Raw genomic sequence first — 15573 nt, 5'->3', positions numbered from 1 at the left:
AATTGGAAATGCACAAAATGTCCCTGAATGGTGCAAAAAGCCAAAGAGGTTATCGATGTGGCAAATCCTCCCATGACGCAGATGGCTGTTGGTTCAAAGAAAAAGTCTGCAGAAAGAGTCACAGACAAGGTCACATAGAGAGAATGTACAGGGCAGACACGAAGCATAACCAAGAGAAAAGTGTCAAACACAATACTAAGCAAATGCATAAAGTAAACAAATGTAAAACAGAATCTGACAACAGAGTCTGACAAAGATGGACTGTCATGCTAAGAACTGCATAGTATAACTGAAGCAGATTACAAAATCATCTGGATCACAATAGATGTGTCCGGTGTAAAACTGGATACAGTGTCAGCTTTGACCATAATTTCAAAGGCTGACTACAACACACTGTTTTCTAAGATACCATTAGAGAAGACTTCAGTGATGCTAAAGATTTACACAGACAAAAAAGTGCCTCCCAAAGGCAAGATGAAAGTAAATGTGGTGTATGGAAGCCAAACACAACATTTAGAGGTTTATGTATTGAAAAGTAGTTGAGAAAAATCCAACTAGACTGGCACTCAATCAAAGTTCTCAGTGTGACATCAACAGACATCAGCAGCCCATACTAATGTTGCCGGCTGAAGCTGTGGGTTACAGTAGCACTAACCAGAGACTGGCACAGCTGTTTAATGCTAATGAGGTGTTCAAGAAGGGGATTGGTAAACTCAAAGTCATGAAAGCCAGAAAGGAACTGGTTGAAACAGCAACACCAAAATTCCGTCAAGCTCATTCAGTGCCTTACACATTACGTCCTAAAGTGGATGCTGGACTGCAGAGTTTGAAGGCATCTGGAATTCTCTCCAAGGTTGAGTGGAGCAATTGGGCCGCGCCATTGTCCCAGTGATCAATAAAGGGCAGGACAGAACTGTTCACATATGTGGGGATTTCAAGGTGAGGATCAATCTGGTGCTGCGTCCTGGGCAGTATCCCCTGCCACGAATAGAAGACATTTTTTGCATCTTTGGCAGGTGGGGAAAGTTTTTCAAAAATTAACTTGTCGCAAGCCTATCTGCAAATTGGGATTGAGGAGTCAAGCAGGAAGTTCCTCGCAATCAACACTCAAAAGGGCCTGCTCCAGTATAACTGTCTCGTCCTTGGTGTCCTACCAGCTCCAGCAATTTGGTGAAGGCAATGGACTAAATGCTCCGAGATATCCCAGGAACACAATACTGCTGTGATGACATCATCATAACTGGCAAAAATAATGAAGAACACCTCCAGAACATTGGTAAAGTTATTAACGGCTGGGTGAGTTTGGTCTGCATGCAAAGAGAGAGAAATGTGAGATTTTCAAGAATGAAGTCTCATATTGTGGACATGTCATTGACAAGCATGGCTTACATAAGTCACAAGAGAAGACTGAAGCAGTGCTACAGGCACCCAAACCAGAAAATGTGTCACAGCTCAGGTCATACTTGGGCCTTGTAAACTACTACTATCGGTTTCTCCCAAACATTGCAACAGTGCTGCATCCATTGAACACACCACTACAGACAGGAGCAAAGTGGGAACGGTCAGAAAGATGTAAAAGACCATTCAAGGAAACAAACAGACAAATAACTTCTGATGAATTGCTCACCCATTATAAGACATAGGAGCAGAATTAGGCCATTTGGCCCATCAAGTCTGCTGCATCATTCAATGATGGCTGATCCTTTTTACCCTTCCTCAGCCCCACTCCACACACATCCCTGCCCATCACACTGGTGGGTGATGTGTCTGCTTATGGCATTGGAGCTGTTTTGTCACACATCATGAAAGATGCATTTGCTTCATTAACACTGACAAGTGCAGAACACAATGATGCATAGATTGACCAAGAGGCCTTTAGTCTAGTACGGGGAATAAAGAACTTTCACCACTACCTCTATGTCAAAAGTTTATGCTAGTGGCGGATCACCAGCCCCTTGTGTCCACTTTTAATCCCAGGAAGGGAATTCCAGTAATGACTGCTACCCTGTTAGAACGTTGGGCACTATATTGTACCTCCCTCTTTAACTGGATCCTCGACTTCCTAACCAGGACCACAATCTGTGCGGATTGGTGATAACACATCCTTCTCGCTGACAATCAACACTGGTGCACCTTAGGTGTGTGTGCTTAGCCCACTACTCTACTCTCTCTATACCCATGACTGTGTGGCTAGGCATAGTTCAAATACAATCTATATATTTGCTGATGATAAAACCATTGTTGATAGAATCTCAGATGGTGACGAGAGGGCATAAAGGAGTGAGATATGCCAACTAGTGGAGTGGTGCCACAGCAACAACCTGGCATTCAACATCAGTAAGACGAAAGAGCTGATAGTGAAATTCCGGAAAGGTAAGACGAAGGAACACATACCAATCCTCGTAGAGGGATCAGAAGTGGAGAGAGTGAGCAGTTTCAAGTTCCTGGGTGTCAAGATCTCTGAGGATCCAACCTGGTCCCAACATATTGATGCAGTTATAAAGAAGGCAAGACAGTGGCTATACTTTATTAGGAGTTTGAAAAGATTTGGTATGTCAACAAATACACTTAAAAACTTCTATAGATGTACCGTGGAGAGCATTCTGACAGGCTGCATCACTGTCTGGTATGGGGGGGCTACTGCACAGGATCAAAAGAAGCTCCATCTTGGGTACTAGCCTAGAAAGTACCCAGGACATTTTCAGGGAGCGGTGTCTTAGAATGGCAGAGCTCATTATTAAGGACCTCCAGCGCCCTTTTCTCACTGTTACCATCAGGATGGAGGTACAGAAGCCTGAAGGTACACACTCAGCGATTCAGGAACAGCTTCTTCCCTTCTACCATCCAATTCCTAAATGAACATTGAACTCTTGGACACTGCCTCACTTTTTTTTTATATACACGTAACCCTCAGATTCAGCCGGCAGCGTTAGTTTGGGGGAATTTGGCTTCTGGCCCCACCAAACTTTTGGGTGGATGCTGCATGATGTTTTCCCGTTACAAATCAGTACCATGAAATAACAAACAGTATACCATATGCAATTAAATGATTGAGCTTTATAATTCTAAATTTGGCTACAGGGTTAACAAAGAAAACAAAAAGAGCCCATTTTAAAGAAACAATCTAATGCACACGTGGGAGCTCACAATTTTCCCGTCCATTCATTCTTCATCGATTTCCCCCAGGCGTTGTCGACTTCTGACCCCATTCCAAGTCCAATCCGTAATTCAGTCTCTGAACTCTCCGTCGGGCATCTTCTCTCTCCATCTTCTGCCGAACAAAAGCCTACGAATCCCTTGCTCCCGGGCACACAAGAAAGAAAAACACTCCCCTCATTGGATGCCACACTTTCCAAAGCCCCCATTATCTCTGGTCATAACCCAAACACTGCTGCTACAGAGAAACCATTACATTGGTAGTGAATCCTTTTCCAGAGTGTTCTACTCTCCCCCCACCAAATTTAGTCATGTCCTCATGTCTTTGACATAATTTGCCAACCCTTCCTGCAAAACACAAAGTCCAACCCAGGTGTAAAAGGCAGTGACATAGCTCCAAGTTGCCCACCTGCAACTTGGACCCCTCAAATCCATATCTTGGCTACTATTTGGAGGTTGGTGGCCTATATATGATTCCCATAATGGTTTTTTACCCTTGCAATTTCTTAACCCCACCCACAAATATTCAACATTCTCTGATCCTATGTCACCGCTTTCTAAAGATGTAATTCCATCTCTTACCAACAGAGCCACACCACCACCTATGCCTTCCTGCCTGGTCTTTCGATACAAAGTATATCCTTTGATGTTAAGCTTGCAAGTGTGGCCTTCTTGCAGCCGCAACTCAGTGATGCCCACAGTTACCCGTCTCTAATTGCGCCATGAGTTTGTCCACCTTATTCAGAGTGCTACACGCATTTAAATACTGCACTTTCAGTGCTGCATTTTTCATCCTTTTGTATTTTGCCTCTGTAGTACAATTTAGCTCTTTGCTCTCAAAGGTTTCAACGGTACAGTTAATGTCAGAGAAATGTATACAATGTACATCCTGAAATACTCTTTCTTTGCAACTATCCACAAAAACAAAAAATAATTAACGGTTAAATGTTAAAACCCCAAAGTCCCTCCCAGCTCCCCCTCCCACGTGTAATCAGCAACAAAGCAACGGTCCCTCCTCCCCCACCAGCAAAAAAAGCATTGGCACCCTCCACCGAGCACTCGAGCGTGCAACTTAGCATCAGTAAAGGCACACACTTGTAGTACCCCAAAGACTACTCATTCACCCGATAATTCAACGTACTACTAGCTCTCTCTCTCCCTAATAAGGGAAAAGGAGGTGTCTCCGTTTTACAGTGAGAGGGGAGAAATAAACAACTCACTGATTTATGATTTACTTTTTCCGAGCTTTGTGCCCAAAGCACTTGGGTCTCTGAGCACACAGCCAGCAGCCAGCTTGCTGCTTTCGATCTTCCATCTCCCACAACACACCGAATTCCTGCAGAGGCACTGACCTTCGGTCCACCCATCTCCTGGGCCACAAAATCCCGGAACTCCGAAGGTGAGCTAATCTGCTAGGCCGCATCCTTGGCATATCGAATAACGGCCAGTCATGAAACCCCTAGAGCGTGTCCCATTCCCGCAAAGAACCGAAGTCAGCATGTAACTCCAGGTCAGGATCTTCAAGAGAACCCTGAAAAGGAAAAAAATAGAGATATTTAAGATAGAAATAGAGTTGTTTCCAAAGATGCAAGCAAAAGGGTCACCATTAGGCGTCATTGTCTCTCCTCAGCTCCTCCTCCACTTGTCTGCTTTTGTACTTAATCATTGGCTTGTCCTTCCTTACATTCATGTTACACCCATCATCTACTTGTAAACCTGCTGGCTCATCCTCAGCTCCATCATACTGGTACCCATTGCCCTGTTGTATTAATTTAAACCATTCCCAACAGTTCTACTAAATATGCCCGCAAGAATAGTGGTCCCCATCAGATTCAAGTGTAACCTATCCCCTTTGGACAGATCCTACCTGCCTGCCCCAGAAGAGGTCCCATTTATCCAGGAATCTGAATCCCTGCCTCCGCTCCAATTCTTTAGCCACTCATTTACCTGCCACCTTATTCTATTCCTATCCTTACTGTTGCGTGGCACAGGGAGTAATTCTGTGATTACTACCCTTGAGTCCTGCTTCTCAGTTTCATTCCTAACTCCCTATATCCTTTTTTCAGGACCTCCTCCCTTTTTCTTCCTATGTCACTGGTACCCATATGTATGGATGTATGTATTGGGATTCTGGCTGCTCACCCTCCCTTTTCAGGATATTGTTGACGCATCTACAAACATCTCAAACCCTGGCATCCGGAAGGCAAACTACCATCAGTGTTCCATATAACCACACAACAATTACAGCATGGAAATAGGCCATCTTGGCCCTTCTAGTCCGTGCCGAACGCTTACTCTCACATAGTCCCACCGACCTGCACTCAGCCCATAACCCTCCATTCCCTTCCTGTCCATATAGCTATCTAATTTTACTTTAAATGACAATATCGAACCTGCCTCTACCACTTCTGCTGGAAGCTCGTTCCACACAGCTACCACTCTCTGAGTAAAGAAGTTCCCCCACATGTTACCCCTAAACTTTTGCCCCCTAACTCTCAACTCATGTCCTTTTGTTTGAATCTCCCCTACTCTCAATGGAAAAAGCCCATCTATGTCGACTCTATCTATCCCCCTCATAATTTTAAGTACCTCTATTCAATCCCCCCTCAACCTTCTACGCTCTAAAGAATAAAGACGCAACTTATTCAACCTTTCTCTGTAACTTAGGTGCTGAAATCCAGGTAACATTCTAGTAAATCTTCTCTGTACTCTCTCTATTTTGTTGACATCTTTCCTATAATTCGGTGACCAGAACTGTACACAATACTCCAAATTTGGCCTTACTAATGCCTTGTACAATTTTAACATTACATCCCAACTCCTATAGTCAATGCTCTGATTTATAAAGGCCAGCATACCAAAAGCTTTCTTCACCACCCTGTCCACATGAGATTCCACCTTCAGGGAACTATGCACAATTATTCCTAGATCCCTCTGTTCTCCTGCATTCTTCAATGCCCTACCATTTACCATGTATGTCCTATTTTGATTAGTCCTACCAAAATGTAGCATCTCACATTTATCAGCATTAACCTCCATCTGCCATCTTTCAGCCCACTCTTCTAACTGGCCTAAATCTCCCTGCAAGCTTTGAAAACCTACTTCATTATCTGCAACGCCACCCATCTTAGTATCATCTGCATACTTACTCATCCAATTTACCAGCCCATCACCCAGATCATTAATGTATATGACAAACAACATTGGACCCAGTACAGTTCCCTGAGACACACCACTAGACACCGTCCTCCAATCTCACACACAGTTATCCACCACTACTCTCTGGCGTCTCCCATCCAGCCACTGTTGAATCCATTTTACTACTTCAATATTAATACCTAACGATTGAACCTTCCTAACTAACCTTACGTGTGGAACCTTGTCAAAGGCCTTACTGAAGTCCATATAGACAATATCCACCGCTTTACCCTCGTCAACTTTCCTAGTAACGTCATCAAAAAATTCAATAAGATTTGTCAAACATGACCTTCCATGCACATATCCATGTTGACTGTTCCTAATCAGACCCTGTCTATCCATATAATGGTATATACCATCTCTAAGAATACTTTCCATCAATTTACCCACCACTGATGTCAAACTCACAGGCCGATAATTGCTAGGTTTACTCTTAGAACCCTTTTTAAACAATGGAACAACATTAGCAATACACCAATCCTCTGGCACCATCTCTGTTTCTAATGACATTTGAAATATTTCTGTCAGAGCCCCTGCTATTTCCACACTAACTTCCCTCAAGGTCTTAGGGAATATCCTGTCAGGACCCAGAGACTTATCCACTTTTATATTCCTCAAGAGCGCCAGTACTTCCTCTTCCTTAATCATCATAGTTTCCATAACTTCCCTATCTGTTTCCCTTCCCTTACGCAATTCAATATCCTTCTCCTTAGTGAATACCGAAGAAAAGAAATTGTTCAAAATCTCCCCCATCTCTTTTGGTTCCACACATAGCTGTCCACTCTAATTCTCTAAGGGACCAATTTTATCCCTCACTATCCTTTTGCTATTAATGTAACTGTAGAAACCCTTTGGATTTATTTTCACCTTACTTGCCAAAGGAACCTTGTATCTTCTTTTAGCTTTTCTAATTTCTTTCTGAAGTTTCTTTTTACACTCTTTATATTCCTCGAGCGCCTATATTTATTGTAGATATCTTTCTTTTTCCGAACCAAGTTTCCAATATCCCTTGAAAACCATGGCTCTCTCAAACTTTTAACCTTTCCTTTCAACCTAACAGGAAGATAAAGATTCTGTACCCTCAATATTTCACCTTTAAATGACCTCCATTTCTCTATTACATCCTTCCCGTAAATCAAGTTGTCCCAATCCACTCCTTCTAAATCCTTTCGCATCTCCTCAATGTTAGCCTTTCTCCAATCAAAAATATCAACCCTGGGTCCAGACCTATCCTTCTCCATAATTATATTGAAACTAATGGCATTGTGATCACTGGACCTGAAGAACTCCCCAACACAAACCTCCGTCACCTGACCTATCTCATTCCCTAACAGGAGATCCAACACTGCCCCTTCTCTAGTTGGTACCTCTATGTATTGCTGCAAAAAACTATCCTGCACACATTTTACAAACTCCAAACCATCCAGCCCTTTTACAGTATGGGATTCCCAGTCTACGTGTGGAAAATTAAATCACCCACAATCACAACCTTGTGCTTACTACAAATATCTGCTATCTCCTTACAAATTTGCTCCCCCACTTCTCGCTCCCCATTAGGTGGTCTATAATACACCCCTGTAAGTGTTACTACACCTTTCCCATTCCTCAATTCCACCCAAATAGCCTCCCTAGACGAGCTCTCTAATCTATCCTGCCAGAGCACCACTGTAATATTTTCTCTGACAAGCAATGCAACACCTCCCCCTCTTGTCCCTCTGATTCTGTCACACCTGAAGCAACGAAATCCAGGAATATTTAGTTGCCAATCACACCCCTCCTGCAACCATGTTTCACTAATAGCTACCACATCATACCTCCAGGTATCAATCCATGGTTTAAGCTCATCCACCTTTCTTATAATGCTCCTAGCATTAAAATAAATGCATTTAAGAAAATTTCCACCTCTTACTCTCTGTTTATCACTAACGGTGCAAACAACTTTACTATTTTCTTTTTCTTCCTTCTCCCCTACATCTGTTCCTACACTCTGGTTCCCCTCCCCCCTTGTATCTAGTTTAAATCCACGGGAGCCTCTCTCGCAAACCTACCTGCAAGAATATTTGTCCCCCTCCAGTTCAGATGTAAACCGTCCCGCTGGAACAGGTCCCACCTTCCCTGGAAAACAGCCTAATTATCTATAAATCTGAAGCCCTCCCTCCTGCACCATGACTTCAGCCACGTGTTGATCTGCGCTATCTTACTATTTCTAAACCCGCCTGCACATGGCACTGGTAGCAATCCTGAGATTGCTACCCTGGAGGTCCTGTCCTTTAACTTGGTGCCTAACTCCCTAAACACACCTTTCAGGACCTCCTCACTCTTCCTACCCATGTCATTGGTCCCTACATGGACCATGACATCCGGCTGCTCACCCTCCCTCTTAAGAATACCGAGAACTCGATCCGAGATATCGCAGACCTTGGCACCAGGGAGGCAACAGACCATCCGGGATTCTCGATCTCTTCCACAGAACCTCTTATCTGTCCCCCTAACTATCGAATCCCTTATCACAACTGCTCTCCTCTTTTCCCTCCTTCCCTTCTGAGTTGAGGGTCCCATCTCGGTGCCAGAGACGCAACCACTGTAACTTGTCCCTGGTAGGTCGTCCCCATCAACAGTATCCAAAATGATATACTTATTATTGATGGGAACGGCCACAGGGGTGCTCTGCTCATTCTGTCTATTCCCCTTCCCTTCCTGACAGTCACCCAGCTACCTGTCTCCTGACTCTTAGGGGTGACTATCTCCCTGTAGCTCCTGTTTATTTCTGCCTCTGCCTCCCGAATGATCCAAAGTTCATCCAGCTCCAGCTCCAATTCCCTAACTCAGTTTGTCAGGAGCTGCAGCTGGATGCATCTTTTATAGGTGTAGTCATCAGGGACAATTGTGCTCGCCCAGACTTCCCACATACTTCAAGTGGAGCACTCAACTGCCCTAACTGCTGCCTCCATTACCTACTCCTAAGGTAATTAAGTCAATTAATGGAACTTACCCGGCCTTACCTCACTTGGAATGAAGCTCGTCCTCAGCCTCTGCTCGCCAAAGCCTCTCGAGCCAAAGCCTTCCTACTCTGACTCCCTCTTCTCCGTCGCCCACCACAACGTCGCCTGCTCCATTAATCTTCTTGCTTTTAAGCACTCCCGCTGCCTCACGGTCCGAATTTCACGCGCTTTCGCAGTCCTGCCCCGTTCAACTGCCGAAGAATTCCTTTTTGTGTCCACAGAATCACCTATCTGTTCCCCTGACTATAGAGTTCCTTATTACTGCTGCCATCTTCTTCAGTTCCCTACTCTCCCGACCCACAGAGCCAGACTCAGTGCCAGAGGAACGGCCACTGTTGCTTCCCCCAGGTAGGTCGTCCCCTCCCAGCAGTACTTAAAATGGAGTACTCACTGTTTAGTGGGATGGCCATAGGGGCGTTCTCCACTATCTGACGCTCCCCCTTCCCTCTCCTGACAGTCACCTATTCATCTGTCTCCCGCAGCTTTGGGGTGACTACCTTATTGTAGCTCCTTTCTGCACTGCCTCATTTTCCCAAACAAGCTGAAGGTCATCAAGCTACAGCTCCAGTTCCCTGACATGGTCTCTAAGGAGCTGCATCTTGATGCAACTGGCGCAGATGTGGCCAGCGGGGAGGCTGGGAGTCTCCTGGAAATCCCAGATCTGACACCCAGAACAGAATAGTGGTTCTGTGGAATTGAATAAGAAGTAAGGAATGAACTTAACTAGATTCCGCCTGTTGTCACCAAAGCCTTGTTGAGTCAAAGCCTTTCTACTCCCATGATGGCCGCTGCACTCAGTAGTACCTCGCCTTTGTAGAAACTGGATTTCTCATCGAAAATGTTTGTCGGACCTGCGCGGTAACACTCCTGCTGTGTCTGCGCAGTACTCCAATCAACTGCTCCCGTTGAAAAACTTGCTGCTTTTTCAAGCTCTTTGTCGGACCTGTGTGGGAACACGCCTGTTGTGTCTGTCAACAGCGCTGGACGAACTGTTTAGCAGATGGAACAGAACTCTCACTTCCTGTTTGGGAAAGAGAGGAGACTTAAACTCAAATTGACATTCAAAAGGAGACATGTTAATCAAAGAATAGTGAACGGTGTTATGAGCTATCTCTGCCCAAGCTAAGTGGTCACTCTAAAACGATAAGTTTAATCTCAAACAAGAGAAAGTCTTGTTGCTGGAAATCCAAGCAACACACACAAAATGCTGGAGGAATGCTCCAGGATTGGCTTCATGTTAGTCTTCACTGTGGGAGACACCAGAAATTCAAAAGTGTCAGGGTGCATAAGCAAGTGTCATTGTTATTGTAATGCCCTGGTTAAATCTTTACTGTAATGCTGTATGTATTTCATTTAGCTGCTTTGTAAGAGCAGTCTGTTCTGCTTTCCGTTTTGTTTGGGTGATTGTTGGAGATAAGGGGTGATGTGGAATATGTGCCATCTAATTAGCAGGAGGTTTTCTCTGGTGAGGGACTTGGGTTTTTGGTTCGGCGGGAGGTGAAGAGAGAAGACGCTGGGGAGAACCGGTCGTAGTATACGATCCGGTGGGAGACCCATTTGTTCGAGATGGACTGCGAGCGACAGTTGGAAGGTGGTGTGTGCTTTTATGCTGACCGAGGGCTCGGTGTGTGAGTGACAGAGAAGTTCAACATGAGCTCCAACTTGTGCACGTTTGTCTGTTTAATTAGAATGGGCACTTTCTGTTATGCTTTACTAACCCTTTAGTTAAAATTCATAAATATAATTCCTTTAGTCATATGCAGGGTGCTGTCTGTTATTTCGTGGTGCTAATCTGTAACAGGATAGCGAATCACACAGCATCCACACAAACCGTCTCAATGTCACCAGTTTGGCGGGGCTTGAATCTTCCCAAGACTTATGCAGCCAAGAAAACCAGGGTGTTTCACTATTATTCAGGAGAAGGTACTTGGAAACTGAAAGCTCTGTAAGTAGGTAAGTCGTACACACAAAATGCTGGAGGAACTCAGCAAGCCAGGCAGATTCTATGGAAAATAAAAAACGGTCAACGTTTCGAACCAAAACCCTTTAGCAGGACTGGAAAAAGAGTTGAATGGTCAGAATAAGAAGGTGGGAGAAGAGGAGGAAGAAGTACAAGGTAGTAGGTGATATGTGAAACCGGGGGAGGGGGGGGGGGTGAAGGAAAGAGCTGAGAAGTTGATTGGTGAAAGAGATACAGGGCTAGAGAAGAGGAATCCGATAGCAGAGGGCAGAAGGCAATGGATGAAAGGGAAGCAGGAGGACCACCAGAGGGAGCTGATGGACAGGTGAGGAAATAAGACGAGAGGGAAATGGTGAAGGAAAGGGAGGGGGCAACTACCAGAAGTTTGAGAAATTGATGTTCATGCCGCTAACCTGGAGGTTACCCAGGTGGAATATAAGGTGTTGTCCATCCAGCCTGAGTGTGGTCTCATCACAGCAGTAAAGGAGGCCAGGGACTGACTGAAATAGAATTGAAATGGATAGCTACTGGGAGATCCTGCTTTTCCTGGTGGATGAAGCATAGGTACTCAGCTAAGCGGTCTCCCAACCTGTGTCAGATCTCACCATTATTCAGTAAGCCACACCAGGAGCACTGGATACAGTAGATGAGCCCAACCAACTCACACGTGAAGTGTCCTCCCAGTTGGTAGGACAGTTTGGGGCCCTGAATGGTACTGAGGGAGGAGGTATAGGTGTAGCACTTGTTCTGCTTGCAAGGATGATTGCCAGGAGGGAGATAAATGGACAAGGGGGTCATGTAAGGAGTTATCCCTGCGGAAAGCAGAATGCGTGGGGGGTGGGGGAAGATATGCTTGGTGGTGGGACCCTGTTGGAGATGGTGGAAGGTATGGAGAATTATGCACTGAACGTGGAGGCTGGTGGAATGGTAGAACAATCCCAATGGAGTGGCAGGAGGATGGAGTGAGGGCAGATGTGTGCAGAATGTAAGAGATGTGGTTGAGGGCAGCATTGATGCTGGAGGAAGGAAGCCCCTTTTTTGAAGAAGGAGGACATTTCCTTAGTTCTGGAATGAAAAGTATCATCCTGAGAGCAGATATGACGGAGAAAGAGAATTGAGAGAAGGGGATGGCATTTTTACAAGTGAAAGGGTAGGAGGAGGTATAGTCCAAGTAGCTGTTCCAGAGATAGAGACAGAGAGATTGTGAAAAGGGAGGGAGATGTCAGAAATGAACCATGTAAATTTGAGGGCAGGGTGGAAGTTGGAGACAAAGTTTAAGTCGACAAGTTCAGCACGTGCAGGAAACAGCACCAATGCAGTCATCAATATAGTGTAGGAAAAGTTGGGGAGTGATACCAGTGTAAGCTTGGAACACAGACTGTTCCACATGGCTGACAAAAAGGCAGGCATAGCTAGGACCCATGCAAGTGTCCATGGCTACACCTTATGTTTGAACGAAGGGGGATGATCCAAAGGGGAAATTATTGAGAGTGAAGAGCAGTTCCGCCAGATGGAGAAGAGTGGCATTGGAGGGGAACTGGTCGGGTCTGGTGTCCAGAAAGAAGCAGAGAGCTTTGATGACTTCTTGATGGGGGATGAGGGAAATAGGGAGTTAGCAAAAGGACCAGGACAGATTAGGAGAATGGGCAAAGAAGTGGCAAATGGAATATGCTGTTGGGAAGTGTATGGTAATACACTTTGGAGAAAGGAATAAAGGTGTAGACTATCTTCTAAACAGGGAAGAAATTCAGAAATTCGAGCTGCAAATGGACTTGGGAGTCCTAGTGCAGGATTCATTAAAGGTTAATTTGCAGGTTGAATCAGTGGTAAAGAAGGCAAATGCAATGTTTGCATGCATTTCAAGAGCTCTAGTATACTGAAATTTGCAGGATTCAAGACTCCTAGTTGTTATTTTTCAGTACATGTGTAAAAGAAAATGAAATGATTGTTACTCTGGATCCAATGCCACATAAGAACACACAATAAGCATATTAAAATCAATAAAAACACAATACATACAAATGCATAAGATTAACTTGTATACACAGACTGATTGGTGGTATATAAATTGACACAAATATAATGGGAGCATTCATTTCGATAGGACTAGAATATAAAACAAAGCATGTAATGCTGACACTTTATAAGGTATTGCTCAGACTGCATGTGGAGTATAAAGAACAGTTTTGAGCCTTTTATCTAAGAAGAGATGTTCTGGCATTGGAGAAGGTCCAGAGGAGGTTAACCAAGAATGATTCTAGAAAATGAAAGGGTTAATGTGAGAAGCGTTACGTGACTCTAGAACTGTACTCCCTGGAGTTCCGAAAAATGAAGGAGGGAACTTGCATATTGAAAGGTTTAGACAGAGTGGATTAAGGAGACAATGTTTTCAACAGTGGAGAAGTCTAGGACCAGAGAGCACAGCCTCACAATTACAGGATGTAACTTCAGAACAGATATGAAGAGTAATTTTATTAGCCAGATGTTATGTGTCTGTGGAATTCATTGCCACAGACTGTTATAGAAACCAAGTCATTGGGTATATTTAAAGTGGAGGTTGATAGGTTCATGATTATTAAGGCCATTAAAGTTTACAGGGAGACTTCCTCACCAGAAGACTACACTCTGCAGATCAGAAATAACATCTCCACCTCGCTGATAACCAACAATGGCACACCTGAAATTGTGTGCTTAGGCCACTGCTCTACTCTTGCTCACCCACGACTGTGTAGCTAGGCACAGCTCAAATGCTAGCGATAAACTTGCTGATGACACAGCTATCGTTGGCAGAATTTCAGATGGCAATGAGAAAGCATAGAGGAGCGAGGTATAATACCTAGTTGAGTGATGTCACAGCAGCAATCTTCTGCTCAACATCAAAGACAGCATAAAAAAACTGAGAGGGCATACAATGTAGCAAAATGATTAGGAATCTAGAGGATTGGGAAATTTTTCAAAACCAAATGAAGACAACAAAACAAAAAGCAACAAGGAGAGAAGCTGAAATATGAAGGTAAAATAGCCAATAATATGAAAAACATACCAAAATATTTTCTTGATATATAATGAGTAAAAGAGAAGCAAGAGTAGACATTGGACTAGTGGACTATTACACTGGAGAGGAGTAATAGAGGACAAAGAAATGGCGGTGAAACTAGTAAGTATTTTGCATCAGTCAATGGAAACAACTGTAGCATACTGGAAATTGGGGAGCGTCAGGGAGCAGTGGTGAGTATAGTTACTCTTACTAAGGAGAAGGTGCTTCAGAAGCTGAAAGTTCTGAAGTCACCTGCACCAGATGTACTACTCTCCAGGGTTCTAAAAGAAGTAGCTGAAGAGATTGTGAAGACATTAGTAGTGTTCTTTTAATAATCAGTGGATTCTCAAATGGTTGCAGAAGACTGGAAACTCAGTGTCATACAACACTTTAAAAAGATTCAGGGGGGTGGTCGAAGGCAAAATACAGGAAAACACAAAATAATCTGCAGATGCTGGGGTCAAAGCAACACTCACAACATGCTGGAGGAACTCAGCAGGTCGGGCAGCATCCGTGGAAAAGATCGGTCGACGTTTCGGGCCGGATACCCCTCTCCGCCTTCCGCAGGGATCGGTCCCTCCCCACGGATCTCCTACCTGGCACTTACCCTGTAAGCGCAAGTGCTACACCTGTCCCTACACCTCCTCTCTTGCCACTATTCAGGGCCCCAAACGGTACCTCCAAGTGAGGCAACACTTCACTTGTGAGTCTGTTGGGGTCATCTATTGCATCCGGTGCTCCCGGTGTGGCCTCCTCTACATTGGTGAAACCCGGGACTGCTTCGTCGAGCACCTCCGCTCCGTCCGCCAAAGCAGACAGGATCTCCCAGTAGCCACCCACTTCATCTCTGCTTCCCACTCCCATTCAGATATGTCCATACATGGCCTCCTCTACTGCCATGATGAGGCTAAACTCAGGTTGGAGGAGCAACACCTCATATACCGTCTAGGTAGTCTCCAGCCCCTTGGTATGAACATAGAATTCTCCAACTTCCGGTAATTCCCTCCCCCTCCCTTCCTCTATCCCTATTTCACTCTGCCCCCTCCCCCAGCTGCCTACCACCTCCCTCATGGTCCCGCCTCCTTCTACTACCCATTGTGTTTTCCCCTATTCTTTCTTCACCTTTCCTGCCTATCACATCCCTGCCTCCTCTCCCCCACCCCTTTATCTTTCCTCTTACTGGTTTTTCACCTGGAACCTACCAGCCTTCTCCTTCCCAC

General features: G+C 44.7%; 1 long non-coding RNA gene across 1 annotated transcript in view; it reads right to left on the bottom strand.

Moving 5' to 3' along the window:
* LOC140210920 (uncharacterized) overlaps positions 1 to 3593 on the bottom strand; it is a 34750-nt gene extending 31157 nt beyond the window's left edge. Inside the window, exon 1 of the long non-coding RNA XR_011889338.1 lies at positions 3148 to 3593. This is a non-coding gene — a long non-coding RNA (uncharacterized lncRNA). The remainder of the gene's footprint in view (positions 1 to 3147) is intronic.
* Between the last annotated feature and the right edge of the window lie 11980 nt (positions 3594 to 15573).

The sequence above is a fragment of the Mobula birostris genome, chromosome 16, assembly GCF_030028105.1.
Source record: "Mobula birostris isolate sMobBir1 chromosome 16, sMobBir1.hap1, whole genome shotgun sequence".
NCBI lineage: Eukaryota > Metazoa > Chordata > Chondrichthyes > Myliobatiformes > Myliobatidae > Mobula > Mobula birostris.
The sequence above is the reverse complement of the archived record's forward strand: the minus strand, read 5'-3'. Positions and strand labels throughout refer to the sequence as shown.